The sequence below is a fragment of the Micromys minutus genome (genome assembly GCF_963924665.1).
Source record: "Micromys minutus genome assembly, chromosome: 27".
Lineage (NCBI taxonomy): Eukaryota > Metazoa > Chordata > Mammalia > Rodentia > Muridae > Micromys > Micromys minutus.
Genome location: NC_137962.1, coordinates 21,565,020 through 21,577,717, shown reverse-complemented (window position 1 = coordinate 21,577,717; position 12,698 = coordinate 21,565,020). Strand labels below are relative to the sequence as shown.

General features: G+C 46.7%; 1 protein-coding gene across 1 annotated transcript in view; it reads left to right on the top strand.

Moving 5' to 3' along the window:
• Window positions 1-9,796: 9,796 nt before the first annotated feature.
• Window positions 9,797-12,698, top strand: part of SPATS2 (spermatogenesis associated serine rich 2) — a 65,965-nt gene continuing 63,063 nt past the window's right edge. The window contains exon 1 of the mRNA XM_080939111.1: window positions 9,797-9,921. The gene's annotated coding sequence lies outside the window, so the exon portion shown is untranslated. The remainder of the gene's footprint in view (window positions 9,922-12,698) is intronic.

The window sequence follows — 12,698 nt, the reverse complement described above, 5'->3', positions numbered from 1 at the left end:
TGAGGTTGCTGGAATTTGAACACAAGACCTCTGGAAGAGCAGTCAGTGTTCTAACCCTGAGCCATCTCTCCAGCCCTTCTTCTATATTTACATAATTCACATCTTAAAGCTATTCAAAGGCGCCGTTTGAAGGGACCTTTATTTTGTACCTTTATTATGTTGTACACGTAGGTATATAGTATAGAGTTAAGGATGTTGCATTGATGGTACCTTCATGCCTGGATTTCATCTATTCTCCTGAGTTATCATCCTTAGAATAAATTCCCATGGGTGAGATTATTAGGTCAAAGGGCACGAACATTTTTACAGCTCTTGTCAATATCGCTCTGAAATTGTGGTGCCCAGAACTAATGCAATTTGACGCGTGTTCAGACAGAACAGGGTACCGTGGGGGCTATTAAGTTCTCAAGGTCTGGACATATATCATCCTTTAAATCAGGCAGAATTTATTAGTGTTCCCTCTTTCTTTCTTTCTTCCCCTCTCTCTTTCCTCTCTCCCCTTTCTTTGTTTTTGGCTGCTATTCTTTGAGCTTCTAGTTTGTTTGTTTTGAGACGGAATCTCACTTTAGTAGCTGAGAATGGCTCTGAACTGCTCCCCTCCCAAATGCCACCTCCCAAATGCTGCCTCCCAAATGCGGCAGATACCACCCCGCTTGGGCCAAGTGGTGCTGAGCCTCAAACCCAGGTGTGCTAGGGGAATCCGGCTAATGAAGCCACCTCCCCCTCGACAGGCACCGCTTGTTTGTGGCTATTCTAAGACCTGCGGGGTTTTTTGAGGATTCTGGACTTAACTTTATTCTATTGTGGTTTTCTTACCTTTTTTTTTAACCTTTTATTTTTTTTTAAATGTGTATGGGTATTTGTCTGTCTGCATAGCACATGCATGCAGTACAGGAAGAGGCAAGAGGGCAGGGAATCCCCTGGGGCTGGAGTTGCAAAATGGTAGTGAGCTACCCTGTGGATGATGGGAAAAAAACCTAGATCCTTTTGAAGAGCAGCCTGTGCTCTTAACCACTGAACCATCTTTCCAGCCCCCCTTTTTTCTCTTTTTTTAATGCTGGGTGGTCCTAGGAAGCTAGCTGATATTGGAGAGATGGCTCAATGGCTCAGTGGTTAGAGCACTGTCTGCCCTTCCAGAGGTCCTGAGTTCAATTCCCATCAACCACATGGTGGCTCACAACCATCTGTAATGGGGTCTGATGCTTTCTTCTGGCATGCAGGTGTACATGCAGGTAAAACACTCATACATTAAACTAATTTTTTAAAAGGTAGCAGAAAGTATAGTTTTTTATCTTACTTTATTTTGCCTTAGTTAGACTACAGTTTTTCAAATGGCAAAACGTGGCCATTTTCAACCCTTCACTTTTTTTTTTTAGATAAAAATTTAAATTTGTTGGTATTTATTTTTTAGTGTGTATGAGTGTTTTGCCTGCACATATGTCTGTGTAACACATATGTACAGTGCCCTCAAAGACTAGAAAAGGGCATCAGACTCCTTGAAAGTGGTGTTATAGATAGTTCTGAGCTGCCACGTGGGTCCCGGAAATTGAACCCAGGTCCCCTGGAACTGTCAGTATTGCTGAGCCCTCTCTCCACCCATTTCCGCCTGTGCTTTAAAAAGTCTGGAGGATAATTTCCAGAGTTCGATCACTCCACTACCACCTTTTTTTGGTGTGTGTGTGAAAAGGACCGAATTAATTGTGAAGTCAAACCAATGAGTGTAGTTAAAGGCAGGCTCCAGATGCAGGGCGGGTCTTTGTCACCTGTAATTCCCTGGGGAGATCTGTCCATCCATTTCGCTTGAACCCAGTGTATAAAGGCCCACGGCTGCAACTTGCCGCCCGAGTTGAATCACTAGATCCCCCAAGGTGGCGGGCAGAGAAACTCCCGGAGGACAGTGACCCTCGCAGGTGCACCCTGACCTTGTTTTCCCGACTAGCTTCGGGCTCTGGTTGGTTGTCTTCCAGATTCTTAGGCCACCTCAGGGACAGAACCGCACTCAGCTCTTTTGTTGGTTGGGTTTAGTTTTGTTTTGCTAAAGTGAGTCTTGAAAATTTTACTCGGGTGCTCTGGTTGAACTAGATGTCACTTGTTTTTTTTTGTTTTGTTTTGTTTTGTCCCCCTCCCCACCCTTCCTCTCTCCCCTCCCCATCTCTCCCCATCCTTCTTCCCTCATCACATTCTCTTCCTTTGTCCTAATGAGCATCCAAACTTTATCTGTCCCTCCATTTATTTGTAAAAGATGGCAACTCTAAGCAAGGACTTTGGACTTTGGCTGTTTAAATTGTACTAAGGAGCTTCAACTGGATGTAAGCAGTGTCTCCTATGGGAAGGTTGAAAAGGAAAAACATTAACCCGTTATGTTCCAGACCTCTTCAGTTCCACTTCTGTGCCAAGGAAAACAGGGCAGCGGATCAGTTTGAAAACGTGGCTTTGTCAATCTTTAAATGATGTGCATGTGTGTGTGTGTGTGGTGGGGGATGAGATCATGTGGGTGCATGTGCTCTAGGAGGTCCCAAGAGGGTGTTAGATCCCCTGGAGCTGGAGCTACAAGTGGCCACCTGTGGTCACCTGACATGGATACTGGGAACCAAATTCAGGTTCTCTGCCACAACAGTACAGACTCTTGACAGCTATCTGTCTAGCTCTAAACTTATCTCTTAAAATAATGTGTACGGGGCTGGAGAGCTGGCTCAGTGGTTAAGAGCAGTGGCTGCCCTTCCAGAGGTCCTGAGTTCAATTCCCAGCAGCCACATGGTGGCTCACAGCCATCTGTCTCTAACTGTAGTCCCATGGGGTCCAATGTCTTCTGGTGTGCAAATGTACATGCAGGCATATATATAATTAAATCTCTAAAAGAAATTGTGGGGCTGAAGCAAAGCTATTCTGGCCTTCAAAGGCACGTAATACAGATAGACACTTAGGGGAAACACCACACACATTTAAAATAAAGGAAGAAAGAAAGGAGTCCAGTTTCGTGGTTCATGCCTTTAATCCCAGCACTCAGGAGGCAGAGGCAGGCAGATCTCGAGTTCAAGGCCAGCCTGGCTTACAGAGTGAGTTCCAGGACAGCCAGGGCTCAACAGAAAGATTCTGTTTCGAAAATCAAAAAAAAAAAAAAAAAAAAAAACAAAAAAAAAAAAACAAAGAAAGAAAGAAAGAAAGAAAAGAAAAGAAAAATAAAACAATAAAACTAAGAAGAAAACAATCAAGGGCTTGGAGCAAACGAGGAAGGACTTGGTGACTGTCTCCCGTTCTGCTTTGTCCTCCTGGGACAGGTCTAGGAGCCATCATGGGGACAGTTACTTTTCCACTTGGACTTGGTTTGGGTTTTTGTTGTTGTTTGTTTTTCTTTGCTTTTTTCCTTGATCTCCTCCCTGGGACCCTCTCATCAGTGATGCTTAGTCCAGGCACAGAGGGAAGGAACCTATTGTCACCCGGGCAGCATCCTGCCGTTCCAGACCCTCAGGCTCCGGGCAGCATCCTGCCGTTCCAGACCCTCAGGCTCCGGTTCTCCCTCAGAGCTCCTATCTCTGCTGACGTCACCGACCGTTCCCTCCTGCAATTCTTTTTTTTTTTCTTTTTGTCTGCTAGTCTGACTCTTCGAACGTCTTTTATGACCTAGCTTAAGGGTTATCCCTCCACTGATGAGTCTGACACTCAGTAATCTCTCCCCCTGAATTCCTTTCGCAGGCTTGTTTAAGTTGTTCGGGTCTCTGGAGTGTTTCCTCGCTGTTGCTCTGTAATTGTCTCCTGTTTACAAGGCTTTCCTCAACTTCACCAAACTCCTTAAGGGCAAGAGTTTGTCTTCTTTCAAAGCACGGGACCGACTGTTTAATAAATCTGTAATCTCGGGTAAATTATTTAACTGGTTTGAGGCTCGGTTTTTTTTCATTTCCTACGTGGGGATAATGTCTGTATCACGGGGATGATGAAACAATCAGAGGAGGCGATTTGTTGCAAGTGCTTTATAAATTATGAAATACTGTTCGAGCAGCCAGGCGGTGTTCTTAGGTATTCCCAATGGGCCTCGGATTTACAGTCTTCAACCTGGGCCTCCCAGGTGCTGAAATTATATGTATTTCCACCATGGTTGAGTATTTTTGTTTTGAATCTTATTTATTATTACTATTGTATGTGTGTGTGTGTGTGCACATGTGTGATGATAATGCTGATGACAGGGTGTATGTGTGTGATCTGCGTGTGTATCCATGTACTGATGCGTGCATACTACAGCGCACATAGAGAGGTCATAGAACAACATTCAGGAGACGGTTCTCCATTCTCACTGTGTCTTCAGGAATCTAACTCAGATCACCAGGCTTTTGAGACAATCGCTTTCACACACTCAGCCACGGTCCTGGCCTGTGCCTGGATAACTCTTGAAGAAAAAAGAAATGAGGCAGAATTCGGAAATGAAAGAGTGTGCTCAAGTTTTAGGCTGGCTTTTACCACTGAAGTGTTACATCACAATATGACGGGCAATGTCGGGATGGAAACTCAGGTGACAGTACAGCCGTGTTAGTCTCATCCTTCACAGAGGGACAGATTACACTGAAGGTGTTTGTCACAGCGCTGGAGATTAAACCAGGGCCTCTGGCATGCTAGGCAATTAAGGCCTGTATGCGGCTCTGCCTTTTAGGTTTTGATATAGGATCTTGCTACACAGGCCGCATTACCCTTGAACTTACAATCATCCTGCCGCAGCCTCCCGAGTATTGGACTCACTGCTGTGCTCCAGTACACCTGGCTTGGGTCTCAGTTTTGTTATCTGTAATGCGGTAAATGTTAAACTAACTGAGCCCCTTAAATAGTCTATCATGAGTTAATCCAGAAGACCTGGGTTCAATTCCCAGTACCCACATGGTAGCTCACAAACTCCGTAATTCCAGTTCCAGGGGACCCAACATCCTTTTCTGGTCTCTGTGGGCACTGCATGCATGTGAGGTACAGACATGCATGCATGCAAAACCACTACACACATAAAATAAGTATTTGAAAAATGTTGGCACTGGCATGGGGTGGTATATTGCTTTCATCCCTGCACTTGGGAGGGAGAGGCAGGTGGCTCTCTCTATGAGTTCCAGGCCAGCCTGGTCTAAATGAGTTCCAGGCCAGTTAATAAAGTGAGACCCTGTCACTAAATAAACCAACCCCCCCCCATCAAAGAATGTTGAGAGAAACCTGAAACCTGCAAAAACCTCTCCGGATGGGGGTTTCTTCTTTGGGGAAAGCTGTAGAGTGTATAACAGCCTGTGCCCCTCAACAGGAACCAGGCTTATTACCATACTAGTAAATGCTCTGGTGCAAACTCTATGTTTTCTAAAATTATCTGGTTGTGAAATAATTTTCTTAGATAATATCCCATGGAGCTAACTTTTTTTTTAAAAAATAATTTGTTTATCTTATTATTTGAGCACATTGTAGCTCTCTTCAGACAGACCAGAAGAGGGCATCAGATCTCATTTCAGATAGTTGTGAGCCACCATGTGGTTGCTGGGAATTGAACTCAGGACCTCTGGAAGAGCAGTCAGTGCTCTTAACCGATGAGCTATCTTTCCAGCCCCCTTGAAGCTAACTTTTGAGGCTGTGTTTGCACTGCCGCCGTAATGCTTGAGGTAGAAGTAGCGGACAGTAGAAATGTCTCACTGGGTAAAGCGCCTGCACTTCCAGTGCTGGGGAGGTGGGGACCACTGGCAGCCAGTCTAGCTTACTCAGCTCGTTCCAAGCCACTGAAAGACTTGACTCAAAAAAAAAAAAAAAAAAAAAAAAAAAAAAAAAAAAGAAAAAGGTTAGGTTGAGAAATGGCTCAGTAGTTAAGAGATTAAGAGTTAAGGTGCGCTCTCGGTCTTAGCGCCATCTTCCTGAAAACTCCTGTGCCATGAGCGCGAAGTGGCGAGAAGAGAATGTGCAGGGCTGAAGCGCAAGGGAAGATGAGGCAGAGGTCCAAGTAAACCAGCTTGTGCACCCAGGAAGCCTGCAGGAGCGGAGGGACGCTGGGGGCCCGGACACCGGAACTAGTTTTTGGACTGTATGCTGCTGTGGTAATAAGTCTCAGTAGACCTGGAAGATCACCTCGCCGAGATCACCCGGGAAAAGGATTGCCTTTCTTAAAACCAGAACAGTCTGCTGACCCTCTGCCCTGGACCTTTGGCATTCTGGGCTAGTTCTGTTCTCTCTTGTGTAACTCGTGTATAATAAATCCTCTTGCTGTCAGCTGAAGAAAAAAACCAGAGATATGCTGCTCTTCCAGAGAACCCAGGTTCAATTCCCAGCACCCACATGGCAGCTCACAATGTCTGTAACTCCAGTTCCAGGAAATCGGACACCTTCTCCTGGCCTCCAAGGGCATCAGATACCAGAGAGGTCGGTGCACAGACTCACACACAGGCAAAACACCCCATACACACTAAAAAACGAGGAGGAGGTGGAGGAGGAGGAAGAAGAAAAGAAGAAAGAGCAGGTGGTAGTGGTGGAGGAGGGGAAGGAGGAAGAGGAGGAGGAAAGGTGAATTACTTTCCTCTGGCTTCTATATGCACCTGCATAGATGTCGAGTCACACACAAACACACGGGCACACATGTACGAGCACACAGAGGTAGGAAGCATAGGCAAAGGACAACCACAGGCTCGTAGCTCTCCTCTGCTCCGGTTTGTGCCTGTTATGGTTTGCAGCTTCAGTCAGAAGCACCTGGAACTTAGTTTTCTTTTCTTTCAGTGCTGGGGACCAAACTCAGGGCCTCGCCATTGCTAAGCAAGTGCTCTCACAGGACCACACCCCCAGGCCTGTGTGCTCCAGTCAGGGTCTTCTTACGGAGCTCAGGTTCCTGCTTTATACTTGGCAAGTGTTCCACACTGAGCTATAAGCTAAGACCTGGGCGTTAGCTTTATCTATGTCTGTCTGTCTTTATCTATAGTCTGTCTGTCTATCTGTCTGTCTATCTATCTATCTATCTGTCTGTCTGTCTGTCTGTCTATCTATCTATCTATCTATCTTCAGACAGGGTAACTTTGGCTGGACTGGAACTCACTATATAGACCAAGCTGGCCTCAAACTCATGTCCACCTCTGCCTCCCAAGTGCTAGGATTAAAGGTGTGCACCACCACCATACCCTGCTGGATGTTTTTTCTTCTTTATGGTTTATTTTATGTGCACTGATGTTTTGTCTGCATGAATGTCTGTGTGAGGGTGTTGGAAGCCCTAAAACTGGAGTTACAAAGTGAGAGCTGCCATGTGGGTGCAGGGAATTGAACTCAGGACCTCTGGGAGAGCAGCCAATGCGCTTTACCACTGAGCCATCTCTCCAGACCTTGGATGTTATTGTTAAAGTGATAATTTCCTTTTACAATATTTCAAGAAGAGATTTGCCTTACTTTCAATTACATTTATATTGTGTGTATATTTGTGTGTATGTATGCATGTGTACACTCAAGTGTGATGTCACTCTAATTGTAACCGCTTTGTAATTATGTCATGGCCCGTATTGGTGACTTTTATTTTGAAGTAAGGCATGCAGTGGGGAATGTATGTGTGTGGTACAAAGGCTCATGGCGAAATTGATACTTGTTTCAAAATTTCAGATTTACTTTGTGTGTGTTTATTAGTGTTTCATCTGCACCACATACCTGTTGCCCGTAGAGGTCAGAAGGCGGCTTCGGGTCCCCTGCAATCTGCATGAAGTATGGTTGTGAGTTACTGTGTGGGTGCTGGGATCTGAAGCAAGGCACTTCACCAGAGCAGCAGGTGTACTTAGCCACTGACCCATCATTCCAGCCCCACAAGTTAATATTAAAGGTAACAGTTTTGAAACGTGTATTGAATGTCCTTCCAGGGACCAGAACTGTAACACAAAAGCAGAGTTAAGCCATAAATCGTGGGGTCCCTCATTAGCCCCGCTCAGCAAGACATGTATTTTAGGTAACCCTAACTCTTTGGGTGATATTTTTAAAATTGATTTATTTTTTACGTATTCTTTTAATTTTTTAAAAAGTGTACGGGTTCTGTATCTGCACGTACACCTTCAAGGCAGAAGAGGGAGGAGGGCATCCGATCCAGTCAATGGTTGTGAGCCACCAAATGGTTGCTGGGAATTGAACTCAGGACCTCTGGAAGAGCAGCCAGTGTTCTTAACCACTGAGCCATCTCCCCAGACCCTAGGGGTAAGAGTTTTAAAAAGTAAAATCTTGTGAGACTTTTTCTGCTCTCACCCAAGGGACTGAGCTCTCCTCCCAACTACTCAGATTTTTTCTATGAAGATATACTAAATCATACCGAGTATATTTGTGAGTATGATCTCTCTCTCTTTCTCTCTCTGTGTAGATGTGTTTTATAAACTATTTTCCTCCCCCACCTCCTTCTAAGTAATCAGGAGGCTGAGACAGGAGGATCCAGAGTTGGGGGCCAGCAGAGAGCCACATGGCCACATCTTGTCCCAACAAACAAAAATAAAAACAGCGTAAAGCAAAAAGAACAAGGATCCGATGAAGACATATGACTTGGCAGACACATACTGTACCACGGTCAGTTATGTGACCTAGGACTGGAGTGATAAACGTGTGGATAAACTGTGCTCCGCCAGTAGCACCCATCTAAAAGCTCACACTTGACATAGTTCTGTCCCAAGCTCCTTTGTTTGGCTTCAAAAGAAGTGATTTGTGAGTAATATTTTCAGTGGTGATTTAGTCTAAATCTCAATCTCTACCAGGCATATCCAATCTTTTGAAATTGTGACATGACTGCTTTCCACAAAGTTCACTATTCCGGTTTTTTAAATAACCGCCAAAGCGGATAAAAAGTAAAGTTCCCCGGCTTGAATGTGGGTTGGACATGCCCTTCTTAACCTCTCTCTCCTGACCAGCCAACCGGTAAGATACTAACTTAGAAGTTACATCCATACTAGAGATGATTCTGGTCCTATAGAGGCTGGAGATTTCACTGATTACGAAGATTGGCATTTAACAAAAAGATTCGACAACAGGTGTTACTAATCACAGCCACGTAGAGGGACGCAGAAAGTGTCAGGTCGTTTGCCCCGCACATCCTCTCCCACCAGGCTGGGTGGCCCGGTGGCTCTGGAATGACCTTTAGGAGCAGAAGGTGGGTCCGGAAACCGGCAAAGTTAAAAAGAGTAAGCGGCTGAATTGTTCCCAGCTAAGGACGGACGTGCCTGCAGACCCGGAGCAAAACGCTCTAGGTTCCCATTGGGAATCTTCGGCCACCTCCGGAGAGTTTCGGCTCTTTCCGTCAGTTCCCGCTCGGCTCTTCACTTAGGGGCACGCTGGCGCCCACTCCTAGCCCGGCCGCTTTAGGTCGCCTTTCCCGCACGCGGACGCGAGTACGCGCCCCGCTCACCTCGCCGTTCCTTCCCGTTTGGCCCCCTGACTCGCTCCTTCAACTCCTTCAGTAATTCCCCATCTTCCGCACCTCAGGCGCGCGAACCCGAGGCGAAGGGACAGAGCCCGAGAGGAGCGGTAACCCGGCCGCCCCCCTCCTCCCCGGCTCGGGTCTCCCGCGCGCGGCGCATCGGGGTCGCGCCGGCGCGAGCACGCGCCCTGCGCTCCGGCTGGCGGGGGCGCACGCGCGCGCACGCGCGGGCTCCGAGGCGGGGCGAGGGGGCGAGCGGCGCGAGTGCGGGCGGGCGAGGGTCGCTGTGGTTCCGCGGGCACTCCGGCCGCAGCCGCGCCAGCGAGTCTCTGCCCGCCGCCCGGCGGACGAGGAAAGCGGGGAAGGCGGCGGTGGGGGCGGGGCGGCGGCGGGCCTCGGGCGAGCTGGGGGAGGAGCGCGGCAGCGACGGCGGCGGCTCCCGAGGACGAGGGCGAGGAGGAGGCGGAGGCTCTTCTTTCCTCATCCCAGACCCGGGAGCGTCCGGAACGCAGAGCCCGGAACTGGGGGACGCGGCGGCTGCAGGGAGCCCGGGCCAGGTGAGGCTGGGGGTGTTGGGTGAAGTGGGTGGCGGGGGCGAGAGGGGCCGGAGGTGGAGGGAGGGCTCGAGGAAGGGAAAAGAGGGAAGGGGCAGTTGTTGGGGGTTGGGGTACCGAGAGGAGGGGGACCCGGAGCCCTTTGGGACCTGCAGTGCGGAGAGGGCCGCGGGTTTCCGGGGCTAATGGGGCGAGCGAAGCCCACGGGTCCGAGTTGGGGAGTTTCCAGAGGATAGGCCGGAGAAACAATGGAGTGAGGGGGACTCTGGCGTGAGCGTGTGTGCGGTCCTAGATTTAAGAAACTACGTGCGGGATCGAGTGAATGAAATGATGGGTCATTTGAAATGTGAAGTGCGGCGAGATGGGCACGTGTAAAGTCTTCTGCATGGTGTCAGCGGTGCTTAGGACGCAAGTACCATCATGGGACTTAAAGGGTAGAAGGACAGTTTCGGAATTTGAGAGGAAAACTGGGCTAGAGAAGGCAAAGAGAGGCAAAGAAATACGAGTTTGGGTTTGAATTAAAGCAGAGCCTAGGATAGGTGTACTAGAGGGGTGCTTAGTCTCCTAATTCATCCAAGATGATTGGATTTTTTTTTTTTTTTAAAAGAAAGTGGGTTAGTCTTGACCCCTTGCTAAGGCATGCAAGCCAGTCTCCGGGTAATTATTATTATTTATAGTTCATTTTATTGTAAAGCAAAACCGTAATATTTATTCCCCATCAGCTCAGCAGACTACTGTACATAATTTCTCCATATTTATTGAAACACTTCACAATACTTCACCATGAGTGAGGTCAGCGATACTGCGGAGTTTACGGGGTTTGGGCTGAAAAGTAATGAGTAACTGTGATTTAAAAAAATTTTTTTAAGTTGTCTGTCCTTTGTTGGAATTTTCGTTTCCCACTGAGAAATGTTCCTGCTGATATATGTTCATTAAACCATCTGATTCTGGCTTTGTGCTTGGGGAAGAGATTTGGGTTTTTTTTTTGTTTGTTTGTTTGTTTTTAGAAATTGTTCAGTGATGCTGATTCCTAATGATCAAGCTGCCTCAATGTTCTTGCGCTTTGAGTTAAGATGGTTTGGGAGTACTGTGAAGAAGTATTTCTGGGTTATGGACTTTGTATTCCCCCCACCCTCACCGACCCCCGGGGGGGGGGGGAAGGTCATAGTCTTTATCTGTAACCTAGGCTGGCTCGTGACCTGTTGTGTAACCTCTGTGGGCCTTGAAGTGGTCAGTCTGCCCCAGACTCCCAGCTGCTAGGATTACTGATGTGAACCACTACTATCCTGGACTTGTATTTTTCTTGGTACTTTGATTTCCAGACCAAATTTGATTCAGCACTGACTAGAAGATCACTGATTTTGAAGATATAATTATCATTATGCATTCATAGATGTGTACCTTAAGCTTTTCATTTGTGAGACATAAAGTTTTGCTGACTCATCTAAACTAAAATTCTGGGCAGTCATGGGTTTATGTTTTTCAGCTGTGTTTCTGATAGCAGACAGCATTAGGTTACCTTATAAATATCCAAAAATTATGATCTGAAATATACCTCTAAAAATTCTTATTTATAGTTGGATGATGATGGTGCATGCCTTTAATCCCAGCACTCAGGAGGCAGAGGCAGGCAGACCTCTGTGAGTTCGAGGCCAGCCTGGTTTATGGTGTGAGTTCCAGGATAGCCAGGGCTATGCAGAGAAATCCTATCTTGAGAAACAAAACAATAAAAATAAGTGAAAACATTAAAAATAAACATTATTTTTAAATGATGTGTCAGTGTTTGTGCATTTGAGTGCGGTGACCCTCCAGAAGCCAGAAGAGGGGGTGGGATTCCCTGGAACTGGAGGTCTGTTAGTTTTGAGCCTCCTGAGGTACGGGTACTGGGAATAGAACTCTGAGCCTCCACAAGAGCAGTACACACTCTTAACCACTAGAGACATTTGTCAGGTCTCTAAATTGTATTTAAATTTAAAAAAAAAAAATTTAGAGACACTGTCACCCAAGCTGGCCTGGAATTCATAATTAATTCTGTCTCAGCCTCCAGTTCTGGGGTTGCAGGCAGCTGAGGCAGCCATGCCTAGATAAATGGTACTTTTCTTATACAAGGGTCACGTGAGAAACCAGGTGTGCCTGTGTAGGAGTGTAATCTCAGCACTTGGGAAGTAGAGGCCTGAGGGTCAGAAGCTCAAGGGCATCCCTCTTTACTTACATTGTTGAGATCATCCTGGATTTGAGTTATGGGAGGCCCCGTCTCACCCCTCACCTTCTGGTCAAAGCCAGAAGAGAGTATAGTGTCCTCAGTGGTGATGTGTGACTCTTGACCTTTTAGTGGGCTAGGGGAAGTGCTAAAATTGCTTTTTCATGTATAATCTCATTTAATTAACCATCGTGGGGCTGGAGAGATGGCTCAGCGGTTAAGAGCACTGACTGTTCCAGAGGTCCTGAGTTCAGTTCCCAGCAACCACATGGTGGCTCACAACCATCTGTAATGAGATCTGGTGCCCTCTTCTGGTGTGTCAAAGACAGACACAGTATACTTATATATAATAAATAAATCTTTAAAAAAAATTAGCCATCACATTTAATATAAGTCTCTTTATAAAATTAGAGAGAGAGAAAAAAAAAAGCCAGGCAGTAGGCAAACCTCTTTCATCCCAGCACTCGGGAGGCAGAGACAGGCAGTTTGAGGCCAGCCTGGTCTACAGAGTGATTTTCAGGGTTGTCAGGGCTACACAGAGAAATCTTGTTTAGAAAACTAAAATAAATAAATTTAGAGT